Below are 20227 nucleotides of genomic sequence, written 5' to 3'. Positions count from 1 at the left end.
TAGTGTTTCAAAAAGAACATTTTGTATTGGCAGAAATTGTAATCTTAAAAGCTATAGGAACCACACCTTTCTCAGGCACTGTGATTAGTATTTCAAGGACAAAGAAAGGTACTAAGCAAAGCAAGAATTACTACTCAGGTTGTCCATTTATTTGGAGAAGTATTTCCACTGACATGAGCATAGTGTGCATTGACAAGATTATCTTTGAGGGATAAAATAGTCAGTCACCATGGAAATAATGCACACCAAAGAACATAAAAACAGGCTGAAAATTTTGGGGTGGGATTTTTTATCTGGTTTGGTTTTAGGTTTTTTTTACAGAGATAACAGCTCTATATATACACCTCTCAGAAATGTTTACAGTCTCCACTGTGATATCAGGGTCTAGTGATCCTTAAAAGGCTTTCATGTCTAGGCCCCAAAGTACCTGAAATTTTCACATCTTTCCCCCTGGCAGATGAACTAAAAGATTTACAAAACATTTACCTCAAGTGAATGAAAATAATTTCTGTTATGGTTTGTGCTCTCTCCCAGATAGCCACGTGAGTATACATGTTGGTGGTTGGCCTTGCTTTATTTTTCCCTTTAAAAAGAGGTGGTCTATTAATATTACATAAACTCACCAAGTCCAAGGGCTATTTTTGATAAGTTGTTTGGGTTTAGTTTTAGTCCTGAGAAAATCATATTTACTTTAGATTTTAAAACCTCATCCTCCTTCAGTGGAGTTCAACAGAGCACAAACTACATTACCAGGTTTTGGGGGCATTGTTTCAAAAAGGTACTATCAAAGACTCAACCAGTTTATGCAAGCTACCTATTCCTGTGGAAAAAGATATGCCTGTCTTACTTCGACCAACTAGACATATCACTTCCACCAGCATAAATGTAGCTGGACTCCACCAACAATGCTCAAGGTCAAACATTTCCATACCAGCTGCATAGTCTGAAACATTAGCAAAACATTGTTTTATTTCTGTTCCTAAAATTTAATTTAATTCTTTTTTTACCTCTTACCTGGACTTGTGACTCCCTTTTGTGCTGCACATTCACAGACTACATTGCTGTGTTGGAAGATAAATGCAGAAAAAGGAGCTTCTGCGTTGCTATAAGGCAAACAATACCTAATCCTATTTATTTTCTTCCTAAAGTACTGAAGATTTGGCTCCATCTTATACTCTCTGTCTTCAGTTTGTGAAAAATAACTGTTGCATAAGGCGTGAATAATATTGTGTTATATAAATATCTTGTAGTATATGAACAAGAAAGTGTATATTTAGGAGTGAAAATGCGTAAAAAGCCAATTGCTTTCTTCCACTTTAACTTAGTGGGAGTTTTCTCCAACAGTTTTTAACCATACTCTTTAAAGCTTAAGTGTTTTCCAGACAGATTTGGGAAAAGCTGGCAAAATTCATTGAACTTCAAACCCCACAAAATGAGAATCATTTCTCCTCAGTTTCTTATGTCCTCTTATGTGCTACATAAGAAGTCTCCTGCTATCATGCTGCTTGTCACATTATTAGTGTTATATCTGAATTTCAAAACAGTAATGAGACAAGGAGGCCTGGGAATATATGCTGTAGTAACAGTATCATATTGATGCTGCATTCTAGTATTCCCTAGTTGTTACAGCAGTGATAGCTAATTCTATGTCACATGGAATGTGTGCTGTTAAGCTGACTTCCCTATGTTCCTTTATACAGCAATGTGGAAGTCCTTTATTTTCCAACTGAGTTGTTTTCCTTTGACGTTGCTTTGCTAGTGAGCATATCCCTTCTGTTTTGCTCATGCAAAAAAGCTAAAGTAGAAAGCCAAATATAAAATTGCAATAATTACCATTTTGTACTTTTACTCTCTGCAGGGACTAGCTGACATAAGAGCTTTGCAAGAGCTTTTATATCTTTCTGAATCCGGCATAAGGCAGTTGTCTACTATTTACCCCTAATTCTGCTCTCTTTTTTTCTTTACTTGTTCTTGCAGGCTTAGTTTTTGGCTATTTTAGAAAAGATACACTTTAAAAAAAAGAAAATATTATTCACTCTTAGTGCAGTAGCAAAATCTGAGGTAACTTAATCTAGTTGTTTACCAAAGCAAGACAAAGTGGTTTTAGTGTGTCCCTTACTACTTCAGGCAAGATGAAGCCTTCTGTCTTCCAGAAGGCTTGCCTTTATCTTTCCCTTCAAATGCTCATGTTTTCCTGAGTACAACAATAAAGAAGCCAGCCTGTAATGTCACCACCTCAAGGTATTTCCATGATTTCATTAAAATGCACCTTTCTGAAAACTCAATCAAGATTACTTTTCTCCTTAGCAAGACATAAAAATGCTTTTGAACAAAACAGAAAGGAAGAGGCCAAACTAAAAGCTGTGGCTCAAATTAGTTTTGAAAGCCAAGGAACTGCCTCGGGACCTCTTTCATGCATTATTTTTATCTGTCTGTGGAAGTATGGATAGCAGCTATTTGTTACAGCATCTCTTTATTACAGGAGAAGCCTTTCCCTGGGTTTGGTGACTTTATTTCCCAACAGAATTAGCCCCTTAAATAATGCAGACAAAACTGCAACTCTACAACAACCCAATGGATACATGCAGAACACACATTTGTACTATCACCAGAGAAGTTTCAGAGTAATGAAATTTATTGACACAGGCACAAATTAACCTTGCAAATAGGAAAAGCCAAAAATGAGAGAGACAAAGAGAAGACAGGAGGTCAATTGCAAGCAACTTAAATTAAGCTTTCCTTTGATTTCTGCACTTATTGCCCTTCCTTTTGCATTGAAACTCAAACCTCCCATGGCTACTGCTGCATGCTGCATTCAATGCAGGGGTGACCATGTGGTCATGGATCTCAAGGCCACCAACACTTCAGCCAAGCCAGAACACAGTAAGATGTGAAAGCAGACACTGGTCTGTGCCACCTGCCTCCACTCCATGAGCTGAGACAGTTACCTTAAGGGGAGGGGTAAGAGCTGCAGTGCAGGTAACACTGAACAGGCACTGGCAACCCCAGAGACTCCAGCCAGAGGGAAAGAGACTGTGCTGTGGAGCATGCAAGATGTATCATACTGTAAATCACAACTCCGTGGCAGTTGCTGTGGTAACCACACCTTTTTAAAAACCAGTTGGCATGTAAAACATTTATACACTCTCACACCCTTCTTTTGCACATAGGTGAAGGCTGCAAAAGTGTACAGCCCTCATTTGGCATAGGCTTTCATTTTCCTTCCATGAATTCTCTACCACCACCTTCCCAAGCATTCGAGACAGGCCTGCAAAGAATGAGATATAGACTGGTTTCCCCAATTTCTCTGCACAGCAGTGAATAGAACCAGCCACCCAGGGAAACAAACAAACAAACAAAACCCCCCAAAAAACCAAACAAAAAAAAAAAAAAAAAAAAAAACCAACCTTAACCTTTTATTGCCTTTTTCTCATTTGCCAATTTTCTCAAGATTATGAATGCATTGTTCCTAACTCGAATTTCAATTTGTTCATTTTGCCACTAGGACAGTTCTTTTCCATGAGGTTATAGAAAAGTTGTTGCCATACCACAATGCTTTTAGGATTCTTTATTGCTTTTATTATTAGAAGCTACTATGCTAAATGTACCAGTACACAGCTTATCAGTTAGAGAATCTTCCATAGCACAATAAATGCTAATGCTTGCCCCACAGAGGACAAGTGCATGACTTGAGATATGTTTAATCTTGATCCCAGTGCACTCTAAGTGACTTTGGCATGAAGAATCCCCTAACACTGTTTGGTATTCCATGTAAAGGGACCATCGCAGGAACTTCTCCTTTGACCTCCCTTTTGGTGTTCTGGATCTGCGCTCCTCCAAATGACTTAGAAAAGACAGAAATGAAGTGGAAACCCTGGCAAAATCACTACCTAACACAACCATTAGGTTGCACAAGGACAAAATTAATAAGTAAGCATTTCTGTCACAGTGGAATATCAGAACAGTTTGTACTACAAGAGAATTCCTGATACCCCACAAGCCAACCTAAAACAGCCAAAAAAATTATGGAGGGATTGTTTTACATATACTAAATTCCTGTATGTTTTCAAGGATTCTGTGTTTTTATTAATGAATGAATTACCATAAAAGTCTCATGGTTAGCTGCTGCTGAAGGCCCATTCAGTGAACTCAACTAGGCCTGAAAGCACGATACAATATATTGTATACTCGTGTAAAATGCAATTTTAAACACTGAGCTCATAGATTTTTAGCTTTTTGTCCTCAGGATCTTGAAAACAGAAAGCTTATCTGTGGTGTCATGTAGTCTATATAATGATCCTTAGTATTAATCAGTATTAAGTCAAAAGGAAGAAAAAACCCAATCGATGGTATGCTGCTCTTGTCCTTAAGAAAATCCAAGTAGAACAAAACACAGTTCCCAGCTATTTCTATTTTTCTTAGGGGGAGAAAACAAGCCAAGCATGCCCTGTGATAATCTACAGAAATAAGTTAGGAATTTATTTCAAAGATTCCTTAACCAAATAGATGTCTTGTGGAAGATGAGAGTGAGGCTTTACATATGGGGCCGTTCACCACCCTCAGAGACTATTTGTGACCACAACAAAGAAATAGCAGAGATCAAGATACTTGCAGAATCAGAACTGAAATTGAGGGTTTAACAGAACAAAAGTATTGGAGGTTAAAATGCTGCCATGACTCATACAGCATCTGTATGCTCATGCACAAGAATTCAGGACCTAATTTATTTCCTGATGATGCTCACAGAGGGGAGACAAATTTGAACCAATATTTTCATTACAATTTCCTCATTTTGAAGGAAAAAAAGAAAGCAGACAAAGCTGTTTCTAGCCAATACATGAGGAGATAAATGTGCATTCCCACCAGTGCATTGTGCCAGTGGAAGGTGGCACCTCCTCCCTGCCAGCCCACCCAGCTGCTCACTAGCAGTCAGTGCTGGGGATTCCTGCCTTCCTCAAATCCCCTTCCATCAAAACACACAAAGACCAATCTTTGCAGCTTGAACCAAAACCAATAATTTTCTTGGTTTGCAAAGATTGCTCACTTCTACTCAGCTGACAAAAATGAGGGGGAGTGACACTGGTATGGGATGTGGAAAACAAGACAGGTTAGCAGGCAGAGGTTTTCTGCCTGCAGTTTAAATGTTAGTGAGATGACTATTCTTTAGATTTCTTTTTTTTAAAGTTTCTTAAACATGGGTATTTCTCCAAATTAACATCTCAGATTTAATCTAATGCTGAAAAACAATATTAAGGGTTATATCACAGGCAGAGTATAGCCCATCTTTTTAAAAGGGTAAGTACCTGTCAGTGAGCCAGCAGCTCAGGGGACAATATTCTGTGCAGGAAAGATGGTGCAGCTTCACTGACTTTGTCCTTTAATGCCTACCTGCAAGGATCTTCTGCATTCTGCATGTGTGATAGATGATCATTCCTCAACCACTACAGGAGGTGGTTCTCATTATCTTCATTTCCTATGGTACAGTCTCCAAGGCATTTATATTATTTCCCCTACATCTGATTAAAAACAACCAAAAAACACTGAGTCCCAAAATCCAAAACCTAACAAACCCCACTGATCCACTGTTTGCCAAGAGTCTAAAACATCAATAAAAAGCTTTATTTCAATTATACATTATTACAGTTGTTCTCTACAGATTGATTTTATTAGCAGAGAATTAAAGTGTATTATAAGGTTCTTTATGTCACTTGCAAGGCTGGGACTTTTATCTTATTCATCTCTTGAATGTGTAACTCTGTTTACTTTCAGTGTAACCACATTTGCTTTCATCAGGAGGGAATCTGGCTTATTATCTCAAATGCTATTGCTATAGAGTAAGTGCATGAAAATCCCAGTAAGACATGCTTTCACACAACAGAGATTGCTTTGTGCTAATGAACTTGCCTGTTAGTGGGAAAGTGAAAAAGGTAAGAAGCAATAGTGCCCTTCAAGGAGAAAACAAAATAAAGCTTCCATACACGTTGCCATGACACTTTTCTACAAATGATGATTTCTCTCTACGATATCCTAGATATCAAAACCACTTCTAGTGCTGTTGCCATAACAAAGCATCCTGCTTCTACTGTGGGAAAGATCTTTTACTGCCCTTTTTCATTAGTGGTTCATACACAGCATATCTTCAAAACTCCATCAAAGCCTGAAAAACACAGCACTTACAGATGATTCCACTATTGATTCAAAGGCATTCAAGTTATTATTAGTCTCCCTCTATGGATGCATCATTACTAGTACTAGCTGACTTCCAATGGTAATAGTCCACTTCTGTGAGACTGAAATTATCAATATCTCAAATCAAAACAGTTGGCTTGAGACCAACTTAGATCAATAGAGCTGATGGATGATGCACTCTCCCAACTCACTTAGATGGGCAATATAACTGATTTTAATGTTTTTTTCATTCTGTAGTTCCTACGGCCCAGTCATTAACACTCTGGGATAATTGGGGTTGATGGATCACTGAAGTGAGCACTGTGCAACTGAACCAAGGTGACTCTTTCCCCACACTTGCCTCCAACCCTTGTCAGATGTACTACAGCCTGAGCAGCTGCTGTGGTCAGCCTATGCCAGGTTTGAAGAAATGCAGCTCTGCCTTTACCTTTGTGATCATTACTGCAGTTCAAGATTGCTGCACGCTGAAGCAGGAGGGAAGCAAAAGGAAGGGACAAAATAGACAAGGAATAGAAAAGATTGTAGGGCAGAAACAAAAGTCCACCATCAACTACTTTATTCCTTTTCCCCAGCCCTTTTTTTGTTATTATTTGCTTGCTCTCCCTTCAAAGCTCAGGACAAGGTTGAAATTTCTATGTAACTATTTATGAATTAGGCTTATTCTGAAACTTTTCTAACAGGAAACAACACAGAGACTCTGGAATCCTGCTGAGCCTGAGAGGTAACTTAAAGAGACTCAGACTGGATTAGAAAAGAAAATTTATTTTTGGCTGAGTAGAAAAAGTAGCTTCTGAAGACTGAGGAACTGAGAAATGTCATTGTGAAATAGAATGACTTCTGATGCAAAAAAAAAATTCCTTTTTCTGCTTTTGGATACAATAGACATAGGTTGTCTACATTTTTATACTTGGTTGTTTTATCTTCCTAAAAAGATAAAATCACTTAGAATCACTATTTTCATCAATTATACTGATTATTAATAATTAAATATAGTTATTAGACTGAGACCATTTAACATAAGTCAGATGTTCTCAAACTGGGGAATTATGTTAGAAGTAAACACAGAAATATCTGCAGCACTCGGAATATCTGCAAAAGCTGACATACTGGCTCTAAAAAAGGATTTTGTACAAGTAGACTAACAGAAAAATTTAAAAACCCCAACCTTCACAATTTTGGAGGCTAAAGGTATCTATGCAGGCATAAATCAAGCCAGGTCCAATTCAGATCCTCCTTCAAAGCATCCAAAGCTGCTTTTGTAGCAATTGAAATGCATGACCTAGTACCAGCTTTTACTTGGGATTGATGCTCCAAGTCACACTACCAAAGGCAATCATAGGAAGAAAATATTTGAGATTTATCATGGGCATCAACTCCTCTCCAGCAGCACTGAGGTTCAGACCAAAGACAGTGTTATATACTTAGGAAATCAAATTTCACAAAAGCACTGGGTTGCCTTTGCTTGCAACAAAAGTTTTCATTGAGACACCCTTTTAATTTGCAACATGACTAATTTTTAAGTAGAACCAAGGTCTCCAAGAACAAGTCCTTTCCTCTCTAAAACTTAAATCTCAAAAAAATTTTTCTCCTGTCTTCTCAAGGACTCTGCCAGCCACTTTACTCATCACTCTAATGCCTTAGAGCATCCTTGATCTTGCTCCTATAAGAGCACTGCTTTTTTAATCTTATGCAGACATTAAAAAAGGTAGCATCTTATCAACATACTGTGTGCGTAGTAGGAAGTTCAGAAGGTCTTCTCTCCAGAAACCTTCTCTACTTCTCAGTTTTCTCTGCTGAATTCAACATCAATAGTTTTCCACAGGATAGCTTGCCATTTTAATGCAGTTGTAAGATCACAAGCAGCAAATGTCTTCTAACATGAATATAGTGCTTTTCTCTTCAATCAGCAACAGCCCTCACCAAGCCCTCTGTATGGTTTTTTAAAATTTTTTGATGTGTATTTCAGAACTGACAAGTCAAAGTCAATGCCTTTCAAAATGAGGTCATGCATAGCTCCAAAATTATTTCCCTGCCAGACTTCAATTTCTGAATAAAAATAGAAGAGCAGAATTTATTTTACAGTAGAGGAATAGTCACTTTTCAGGGGTAGAAACTTTGTTTTTTCAAACATCTGAAAACAAACATCTGGATCCATAGAGAAGGCTGAATTGCGGAAAAATATCAGTTCAAAAGATGAAAACAAGAAGTCATTGCTGGCGACTGGAAAAAAAGCTGAACATAGAATATTATGCAGCTGATGCCAAAACTAGTCCTGCCAAGCCCCAACAGTAATACTTCACATTCAACTGGTTGTGTCCTCAGAGGCATGCAATAGTGCACAACAGAAATTTCTGCACAGAACTAGAGCTCCCACTTCAGCCCTGGTGTGTTTTATTTCAGTCATAACATAATAACTCAATTTTATATTGCTCTTTGACATTGTAGGAGAAAGTAATTTACAAACAGGGGGACATGATGTGCTCCAACAGGAAGTCTGCTACCTCACAGTTCCGCCTGATTTATTAATTTCAAAGGAGAAAGAGAATGGCAACTGCAGCCATAACAAGTGTTTTATTTTCTTTCCAAGTCTACCATCCACTACTAAAACTATAGAGAAGGAAACTTTAAATGACCATAATATGATAAGATACACTGCACACCTCAACATATCCAACACCCAGAATAGTGGTGGCAATACTTGTTCAGGCCCTACCTTGAAACAGCTTATTTTGTATTGTTAAATAACATTTATGTGTCAAAATGATAGGTGAAAGCATCACCAGCAAGACAATTTCCTGCAAGATCCCAGAGTAAAGTGTTTCTAGACAATGCCAGTGGTAGGTTCTGCTGTTCAACCCTTCACATCTGGGCAACATTATTCTCATCATTATCTCCACCACAATGTAGGAAATAGTTATTTCAGTGGTACACAAGGACGTATTTTGTTCTTTTTTAAAATCTCTTTAATAGTGGAATCAAAGCCATTTTTACTCTCTGGTCTTTCTTACTGACTTCATTTTTTTTTTTTTAAAGCTTTTAAGTTATCCCTCAACATCCTTGAGAAGTAGCTTCCAAACAAGCAATACATATCTGTGAGGTCTTCTCAGAGCTGACTGGAGATTACAAGACTGCAAACATTCATTACTAGTGTGCTACAGTTTTATGTTCCTGCTAGGTTAGATCTGGGTGAAGCTATCCTTATGTCAGTAAACAGCCTCCTGAAGTCCTCCTGGGATTAGATAACTCCTCAAACTGACTCTGTACCTTGTCCTTTTCAGGTACTTCTTCAATTCCTCTTAATTTTTATTTAGAAGAAAATGCTAAAAGTTTCAGAAGCTTTCAGTGCACTCCACGTTTTATGTGAAGATTTTTTATCCGTTTTAATTTTGTTTTACAGAAATGTAGGCCCAAAAGGGATCTATTTATTCCATCCTGAGTAAAGTAGCTTGTGACTGTGTGCAGTATTGACAAACTGCGGTGCCATGCTGATTATAGCATCATAGCTGTCTGTACATTGTATGAAATGCACAATCACTATGCAGTTTCACAGTCAGAGCTAACAGGCTATTCAAATTCTTAAGTACCAAATGTCAAAAAACTATCCTCAACATCCACACTTGTTCCCAACTGCCAAAACTATAGACTTTTTCTCCTTAAGCAAATCTTTTCAGAAACATAGAAGAGATGAGCAAGAGTCAAGACAAAGGTTATTGCTTCCTAGAGAGATATAACAGAACCCAAATTTTACAATTTTCCTAATGAAACCTGGTTTCTCTTCTTCCCCTTGAGAAAAGTCCAATGTCAACTTAGTTATATACAGCCTAACTTGCTCAACAAATAGAATATTCAATTTAAAGGTCTTTATTGCAGCCATGGGGAAGCTTGTCCTGGGTTTTTTGATAACTCAGTAAGTAGTAGGTCCACCAAGAGAGGATGACTACAAAAATCGACTGAAAATGTAAGGTTTCATGAGGTCCAAAGCTTTACTTCCTTATCCATGACTTAAGTGCCTTTCTCTTCCTCACTGTTTCTCCCAGTTTAACTATTAAGCTCCACTTCCAATATTAAATTTTCATAATGACACTATATTTTTATAGTCCAATTTTCCTGCTTAGTGATTTCAAAACAGAATACTTTAGACTATTCTTTTACCAAGTGTAAAGTCTTGCAAACTGTAGAGCTTTGCCTCCCTTACTGTTTGATAGTGCCAAAAGCTGTAGCTTACAGACAAGCCAAAAATATGTTGTCATACTTCAAATAGCATCTTATGTTTATCATGATCATTCCAACATAGATAAGATTTTGGGCAACAGTTGGCATCTTTGTGTTCAACTTCAAACACCAGCAAGATCCATATTGCAGACAAACATTTACTGTTCTCTGAGATCAGAGGCCTATTCAAGGTCAACTGAGCAATAGATTAGAAACAAGAAAAATTTGACTATTTCTAGAAACCTTGATTACATAGCTTGCAGTTTGTTGATTAGTGATGTTTTATTGCTATGAAGCTATGCTAAAACCATGACAGACCTTGATGCTTCTGTATAAACAGTGCATGAGAAGTGATTTCTGTTTCACTCAGGCACAGCTTGATAAAGCAGAACAGAAATGGAAAAAGAAAAGATTCCTGCACAGCCATAAAAATAGTACATCACTTTCTTAAAAAATTTAGATATAATTTTACATGCATGCAGAAAGCAGATAATACAACCTTGTAATAATTGTAATAATTATCAAGTAAGCTTTTTGAAATTGTAAGGCTAATGGCATTGGACCTTAAGCAGAGACTAAGCAAAGAAAGCAGCAATTGTAAAGCAATTAACCTCGTTCTACTGCTGTAACTTTTTAGGATAATATTAAAAGCCACTTGCCATTTTAGACCTTTAGAGAATAATGAAAGACTAGGAGATATTATTCAACCAAGAGAAAATTTTGCTTAAATGTGTATTTCCCTATCATTATTTGGAGTGATTGAATCCTACTTTGAGCTCAAAGAACAATCATGAGCTGGCGTAAATTGCTGGTGAGATATTAAACTTTTGTTACAAGTCAGGTTACACCCTGTTTGGATTGCTGCTTTTAATTCTTTGCTTTAAATAGATATCTTTAAAAGATAACTAGACATCACAGTTGAAAGGACAAGTGCAAGGGACTTCATGAATAGAGCACTCTGGCTTGAGAGCTCCATTAGTATTATATGACAACCAAGGCAGAGAGGAAACAGTAGAAATGGTATTGTTTGAACAAAGTAAAAACTTGATATTTGAGAGGCTCTGAACACAAGCTTGGATGAAATACACAACCATTTGCCACAAAACATATTAGTGAAGATTATTGCCAGGCTCTGAGAAGTTCCTCCAGTGCAAATAACCCATGAAGTCTGAACTGGCCTCTCTTCTGTATCTCCCCTGATGACTTTGAGGAAAGAACAGATACAGCATTCATATAACAAATATGGAGAAAAGGAGGTATGAAGATGACACCAAAATGAAGAAGTAGCAAAATACTCTGGAGGACAAAGCCAGCATGACTATGATAAATTGGACAAGTGGTGCAAGAAGATGAAAGACATTAAATAATGGAGTGATTGATTTTTCTACTGCTATTTTGAACACCTAACTGTAAAACAAGGACCACGTCCTCCAAGGACTGGAGTTTCAAGTGCACAAAAACTAAGTTGGAGTCCTCACCAAAACCACCATCTAATGCAGATCAAATTGGGTACATGTGCTGCATTTATGACAGGCAAATGATCTGTTTTACTTCACACTGATGACAGCCATCACTGAGTCTCTAGTTTTAAGCACTACACTTAGAGAGACAGAAAAAAGCATAAAATAAGACACCAAGGTGCTCATTCCTGTTGTGAGAGAGGCCACTAGTGTGAGAGGAGGGGTCGGGTTGTTTGACCCCTGAAGGGGTGACTCCTCATCTTCCCATCATCATGCTTCCCATTTTACCCAGCAGCAATGATTCATCTCCATCTGTAGACATGCTCTATCTGCCCTTGCCCTCCAGTGTCTTTGATCTCTGCATGGCAAATGTTGAATTGTTTTATTTTCTGTTCTCGTGTACATATGACTGTACTTGAATTGTACTTTCCAAACTGCAAGTATACATTGAAATCAAGGTGTGCTCATGTCTGATTTCCCAGGGAGATTCATATTGCTCAAATGATAAAAGGTTTTATGATTAGCAATGCTACTAACCAAAGAGATTAAATCATTTAACTGATATTTTAGCCTTCTTGTGCTCAGTTCCCATAGGAGTGTAGCAGTATATGTCAACACAAATAAAAAATAGAAAACAATCTTCCTAGACTACTAGAATAACAGTTGGATTGCATACTATTAGAAAGATAGTTTTGTGCTTAAAATTTGTCCAACACTTCTCTTGCATTGATATTCATGCTGTATTCATCCAATTGTGCAGTTCATGTAAACAGCCTTGAGGGAAGAAAAAAAATACCTAAGACACTCTGGTTCAAATATTTCAGTGCAGCAGCTTCCCATCCAATTAGATTTTCATGCCCTGGGTGCACTTCTATATCAGATCAAGATTTTTGTGCTGTTCTGTACACTGGGAGTTTTGTAATAAACACCCCTATCTTTGAATTTTATGCCACGATATTTCATTTGAAAAAAAAAACCAAACAAACTAACCTCTTTTCATGGAGCACTGTTGCAATAATTCTATACTCTAGTTCAAACTTCTGGTTTGTATGAACTGCATTGTCAGCTGTGTTTTCTTACTTCATGGCTACTTTGATAAATGCTTAATTGCTATAGCAAAATAAATTTTAAAAAGTGAAATTTTTCATGCTCTATATTAATGTTTTCTATTTTGCTTGGCTACCTTACTTATTGAAAAGGCATCATCCTAGCATATAGTGACACTAACTCTTGTTGTGACCTTTCTCTCGCTTTGCTGGAAATATCATCTAAAGTTTCTGTGTGTTCACTTCAGAGCAGAATTCTGCAGGGCCTTTCAAATAACTACATTCCACTTAATGATGCCACTGAGATGTGAAATACATGTACCTCTTTAAACTGCAAAACAAATTTCATAACATAAAGCTACTTTATTTTCAAGAAAAAAAAAATCTTCTATATTACCAAAAAACTTGTTTGCTTCTCTTCACATTTGAGGCTTTTTTACATCTCTCCAGAAACATAGAACAGCAGAGTCCAAGACAACCATGATACTTTCTGTGTCCAAGTTTCAAGAAACTAATGTGGCTCAGATATTGCCCCAACATTTCTTGGATCATTTGCCTACTTCTTTTTCTAAATTGCCATTATTAGCATCTTCAGAAAAAAATAAATCAGAAGCAAAGTTTTGAGGGGATCAGTGCCCACCTTTCACTCTGCCCCATTTTTGAAGATACCTACTACTTCCACATCAGACTGGTTTGATGCCTCCTTGAGAGGAAGGGAGACAAAAAAGTGGGTAGGATGGGAAACCAAACACATGTCCTCCTAACCCAGGGCCAGCTGGCTCAATCCCTAAACTGAATTTTTCAAGAGTGAACCAGTAACCCTTCTCCACAGGGAAGTAGGGGAGAACTTTTCTTTTTCCTCTCTGTCCTCTACCTGTGGGTGTACCCTAAAATTTTGGGTTGTCCTTAGTTACAACATAAAGTACTAAAGATAGTAACATTTTTGTTGACTTCACCCTACCTTGTATAATTTGACCCAAACTGCCAATACGTCAGGGAGCACACACAGATTCAGAAGGACACTTTATGAAGGTGGATTCTTACCTCATCACACAGATTAGTTAGGGTTGGAAGGGACCTCTGGAGATCATCTACTCCAATCCTCCTGCCAAGGCAGAGTCACCTAAAGCTGCTGACATAGGAACACATCCAGGTGGACTTTGTATGTCTGGACTCTCTCCAGTATCAAATAATGGTTTGGGTTGGAAGGCACCTTAAAAACCACTTAGTTCCAACCCTTTGCCATGGTCAGGGACACCTTTCCCTAGATCAGGTTGCTCAAAGCCCCACCCAGCCCAGCCTTGTATGCTCCCTGGGATGAGGCACCAACTACATCTTTGGGCAATCTCTTCCAGTACTTTACTAACCTCATAGTAGAGTTTCTTAATATCTAATCTAAACCTACTCTCTTTCAGTTTAAAGCCATTTTCCCTTGTCCTGTCACTACACACCCTTGTAAAAAAGTATCTGTCTTCTGGGTCCCCCTTAACACAAGAGAAGGGCACAATAATTCACCCCAAAGCCTTCTCGCTTCCAGACTGAACAATCCAATTCTCTTGGTTTTTATTCATAGGAGAGGAACATTATCCTTCTAATCATCTTGGTAGCCCCTCTCTAGACTCATCCTAACAGGATAACACCTTTTCTGTGCTGGGGACCCCACAGCTGGGTGCAGTATTCCAGGTGGGGTCTCACCAGAGCAGAACAGAGGAGCAAAATCCCCTCCCTTGTTCTGCTGCCCACACTGCTTTTGCTGCAACCCGGGACACGTTTGGCTCTCTGGGCAGTGAACACACACAGCTGGGTCAGGTCCAGGCACTCATCCACCAGCACCCCCAAGTCCTCCTCCAGCCTATGTTGATACCATGGGTTTTTCTTACACAGGGTCATTTTAGAAGGCAAGAGATTCCCATGGACACATATCCTCTGAATGACATCCTATTCTTCAGGTGTGTCTGTGTCTCTCTTTTACTGCAGGGCAACGGGACACAGCACTCCTCACTCCCAACAAGTTTTTTTACAATATTAGGCCAATACATGCAGAAGGTGGCAAATCGTCTGCTACTATTTCTGATTTTCTTTTGTGAATGCTGCTTGCAGTCTCCCAATTTATATTATGGTCTTACTCTTTTACACAGTCATTCAGCATTTGGGCTGAGCAAGTGTAACAAGTTCACTTGTCTAAGTGTCTAACAGACACTGGACACCTCCCGATATCTGCCACTGACTTTTTTTTTTTTTTTAATAGATAAACATCTGTCTTTGAATTAAGAAGAACATGGAGAACTTTCCATTACAGTTTTCTCTAGCAATGCAGCAAGAGGTTTGCTGCTCTTAAGCATAATGACATTCTACACAAAGCTGGACTCTGCACAAAAACAGTAGGCAGAAGTCAGGGCCTTCTTGAAAAGATCTACAAAACAACCCAGTTAAAAGAATAGCTGACAGAACAAAAAGAATCAGGTACTTGGTAATAGCCAGTTGAAATGCTGCTTCATTTTACAATTCTTTAATGAAGTGTACTATAACACAATGACCAAAATAACTTTAGGTAATGGGGACTGCCTCTATTAATCTACTTATAAGGAAGCTGTTCATTAATTAGGGTGGACGGAGCAATCACAGGGTTGCTGAACAAAAGCAATACCAATTCACACTGTTGACAAGTACCTAATTAGAAATTAATGGCAGAAAACTGTCCAAATATATAAACCCCATCTATCAGAAAAGCACATAGCACAGGTGTACATAATGAGAGAATCTAACACATCCATCTTCAAAATAGCCTCAGGAACCTGTTTAGAAAACATTAACCCTTCATTACATACCTAGCTCAAAACAAGAGCCTTGTTAAGACCATCTCATTATGTCATTACTTCAATTGTGAGTCCTTTTTAAACCTCCTAATTTTTACTTACCTGAAGACTGACAAACCCAAATCCTTCAAACAATAAAACCTCCAAGCCACAACCTGGCAAGCAAGCCTAAACCAAACTAAATAGCCAGGAGTTACCAAGTTCTCTGAGCAAAGATGATCAGAAAAGAGGATTTTTGGAACTCCTAATGTTTCTGTGTACAATAAAAAGAATATAGTCTAACCTAACTTATTTAGGAGTCGCCTTTACACCTTGGGACAGCATGCTAAGAAAACTATTTATGCAAGACTAACATAATGAGTTATACATATGCTTAAATATCTGGATTTAGGTGAGATTTTTTTTGCTTAATCTTTGAGAGAGCTGAATATCTGACAGTCATATTTTCTGTCATCCATCTCAAGGCAGGGCACAACAAATACTTCACAAACAGTTTATTCATCTGGAAATGCTGACATGCTTTAAAGATTAAAAGACCAAGGACTTGATAAGCAAGCATATTGCAGTGCATATCTTGCCTCCTCAACATTTTTTTTTATTTTTTAATAACAAACAACATTTATTAATCCCATATCTCTCAACACATCATGTGAAACTAAGTAATTAGTGCAACATCTTTCATAAGCTATGTTAATAAACCCCAGAATCTCTGTGCATGCTTTGGGAGAAATTCAATAAGCAAAAGGACTTAAACTTCCAAATAACATTTGAGAAATTCATGTCTGAGGCAATTTGTCTTCCTTTATGAATAACCTTTATTCACAATGTCCTAGAGAAGCAGGGAGGCCTGAACTGACCTCTTTGCTGGTCTGTGTTCTGGGAGTCCTACTGGGCCAGGCTGTTCACCTCAGGGAACCACAAAGATATGTTTATTGTCTTGAGGAGTGTTAGTCCTCTCAAACAGGGCAGGGAGTGCTGCCCTTCAAAAGCCCTTGATGCTGACAGAGCCAAGGTCCATCAGGACATCGTGTTGACAGTGCTCATGACTTCAAGAGAGTGTGAGGCACATCGTGCTTGCTCACACACGAGGTACACATTTCCCACACACCACTAACAGCCTGTACTTGTGAGGAGTAGGACTTTGGCACTTTCTTGATCCCTCTCCTGGCTTTGCTCCTGTGACAGATTAGGATTCACAGCAAATGACATTTAGAATGTCACTTATTTATAAGGCTGTATGGTGAGGCACCTGAAGAGACTGTTGTAGATCCTTTGGACTGGGCAACATATTCTGTCTATATCTTATATGCAGATGTTTGGGGGCTCAGCTCCAGCTGTTTTCAACTTGTGGTCTCATTTTTTAGGATGAACAAGAAAGGATTCTGTTCTTTTTTCTTAAAAACTGAAGTTTTCTTTCAAATAGATGTCTGTGTTCTAATCTTCAGCTGTCCAGAACTTTTTCCTACTAGTGCAACAGACTGTTCTCGCAGGCAGAAGCATATATGGGAACATACGGGATATAGCTATACAGCAGAAGCATACATGGGAATCTGCTATATGGGAATGGCAACACTCAGGCCAGATTCTGAAGGTGGCAGGCAGGTAGCCCACACCCATTTGGAGGCACAGACAGACTCTAGCTGCAGTAGCATTCACTTGGTTATTTCTGAACCCTTGGCTCAGGTACTGGCTTTCATCTATATGAAGGACAATGCTGACCAGTTGGTGTTTTTGTTTCAGTTGAAATAGGAGAAATATTCTTGTGTGTATCTGGTACAGTGCTATGCTATGGATTTAGTATGAGAATAATGTTGAAAACACACTGATGTTTGAGTTGTTGCTAGGTAGTGCTTCCTCTGAATTAAGGTATGTTCTGTTGCCCAGGCTTTGCCACAACTAGGTGGGAGCACAGCCAGAAGTGATCTGAACTAGTCAAAGGGATATTCCATACCATGGAATGTCATTCTTACTATATAAACATGGGAAAATTGACTGGGAGCAACAGATCTCTTCCCAGGGACAGATTGGGCATTAGTCAGTGGAGGGTGAGAAATTGTATTGTGCATCACTTGCTCCCATTGGGTTTTATTCCTCTCTTCTCATCACTTTTTTTTTTTTGCTGTTGTTGTTGGTTTTTGTTTGTTTCTATTATTAAATTTATCTCAACGCACAGGGATTATCTTTAGTTTCTGATTCTCCTCTTCACTGGGGAGGGGGGCAGTGAGCAAGCAGTTGAGTGGTACTTGAGGGACAGCTGGGGTTAAACCATGACAGCTGGGTAACTTCTCCTAGCCTGAAGGCCAAACCACTCTGCAGTTAGCTGAGTACCACTTACCCTGTAACCCTAAGGCAGATTTTACAGGTTTTTACCTGGCTTACAGAAGCATGCAGCAGAAAGACACTCAGCTTTCCAGCACTTGTAAACTGTTGTTCACAGATGCCTTAAATCAAGGCCATGAAATTAGTTCCCCTCTTGCTGTGCTTTGCACATCTTTTGCAGGCTACAAATGCAGTGACTCCTGTCCTGGCTCTGTGGTACTTGGTTATGAGAGAACCAAAGCAGATCTGGTTCCTGACCTCTGCAGCTGAGCAGAGAAAGAATAGAAACCTGTATTTTCCTTACTACTGTAGCCCATTCTGCTTTATGCCTGAAATTAAAGGTGGGGGAGGAGGCAGAGGGAAAACAGACAGACCACTAACTGTGAATGTGGTCTCACCAATTTACTTTTTACTGTTAATGTGAACATTTCCCTCAGTTTAAGTGCCGTACAGCTTTACTTCATTATTTGTAGCTAACTGTGATGATGGAAGATAATGATTCCACTGTAAATTAGATCCTATTATATCAGTTGTTTCAGATTGTCATCTTGACATTAAGACAATGTTATATATTTAGAAGTAGACAGGAAATTTTCTCTTTTACTTTGGAAACTGTAAGCAAAATTTTGCCTTTTCAAAATGCATGCATTCATGAATAGCTAAACAAATCAATTTCCCCATGGACATGCATCATCTATCAAACACACTGGAGATCTTATCCTGCAATCTCTGTCACATAACAGTCCCACTGAGGCCAGTAAGGTCAATTTCAGAGCTACACCAGGCCTCTGCATTTGCTAGTAAACAACTATTTTGCAGACTACACAGGATCCACTCTCCAGAAATACCCTGAGTTTCCAACAGTGACCTTTGGATAAGCCTTCACTGCTGATCTGTCCTGACAATTTGGCAATAACCTCCAATCTCAGCACTTCAGAACTGCAAGTAGAGATTGAGAAGATGATTTGTCCCTCTACAGTTTGAGAGTATAGCATATTTATCGGAGATGCAGCTCATCCCAAGAAAAAGGCACATCTAGAAACAGCTAAAAAAGGGGTAAAGAAATAAGAAAAAGAAGAGAGATAGCATTGAAAGGCAATGGAGAACAGAAAAAAGAAGATGAGCTGCAGAGCAGTGGTACTGCCCCAATAATTTACTGCTGTATACAAGCCATGGACAGGGGTGGAAGCAGGAAGGTGAATGGTTACACACATTCCTGTGCAGAAGTAGTCTGACTTCATACCAGCAGCTGCTACTATCAGGAGCAGCAGTAACCAAGCAAATATTTATGTGCACACATGTCCTGATGTAATCCCTTGCACCTATTTATACTGGAAAACCTGCACAAATTATGTTGGTACTACAAATCAATGTAATTTGGAATAATTATTTTCTTTACCTTTAAATCTTTCTGAAGATGCTAAAAAGGAGCTACATAGTTAACAGCTATCCAGGTAACACATATATTTCACTGAATTAACATCTGCACATGACCCAGCACTGCTCTTGAACAAAGACTGGTAGGGTAAATGTGGTCAGATTTACAAAGCTTCCTTCAGAAAAAAGTAAGTCAGTTCTCTACATGGGCAATAAAAACATAAGGGCTTTTGAAGAGTGCTCCAGAGTCCTTCAGCAAGTCGCTGCCTGTGGAGTCCATCTTCTGAAAGGCCTCTGAGGCCATAAAGGACAAGCAGCTGAATGTGAGCCAGCAGCATGCCCTGGCAGCACAGGAGGTTATGCAGCAGTCTTGGGCTGCTGGTGTTAGAAGCACCGTCAGCAGATCAACAGAGGAGATGACCCCTTTCAGTAAAGCATTTTTTATACTGCATTTGGAATACTGTGCACAGATTTTGGGTTGCCTAACACAGGGGTTCAGCAAAGAACCACTAGGTTGGTCAGGGTTAGAGCACCTGCCCTCTGGGAAGAGGTTGAAGGACCAAGACAGGCTCAGCCTGAAGACAAGATAGCTCCAGGGCCATCTCACAGAAGACCATCAGTACCTTTGACTCCATTTACTGGGTAACCTCATTCTCACCACAGTAGTGCACAGTGGGGAGACACTGGGCATAGGGAGGAGTGAGAGGCACAGACTGGATTCAAAGAGACTTTTGCTCCCTGATAACAGCTGTGCACTGATTCAGACTGGCAAGGGAGGCAGTGCAGGATATGTCTTGTGGTTTTCAAG

Source organism: Erithacus rubecula, assembly GCF_903797595.1.
Source record: "Erithacus rubecula genome assembly, chromosome: 3".
In the NCBI taxonomy this organism is placed as follows: domain Eukaryota; kingdom Metazoa; phylum Chordata; class Aves; order Passeriformes; family Muscicapidae; genus Erithacus; species Erithacus rubecula.
The sequence above is the reverse complement of the archived record's forward strand: the minus strand, read 5'-3'. Positions refer to the sequence as shown.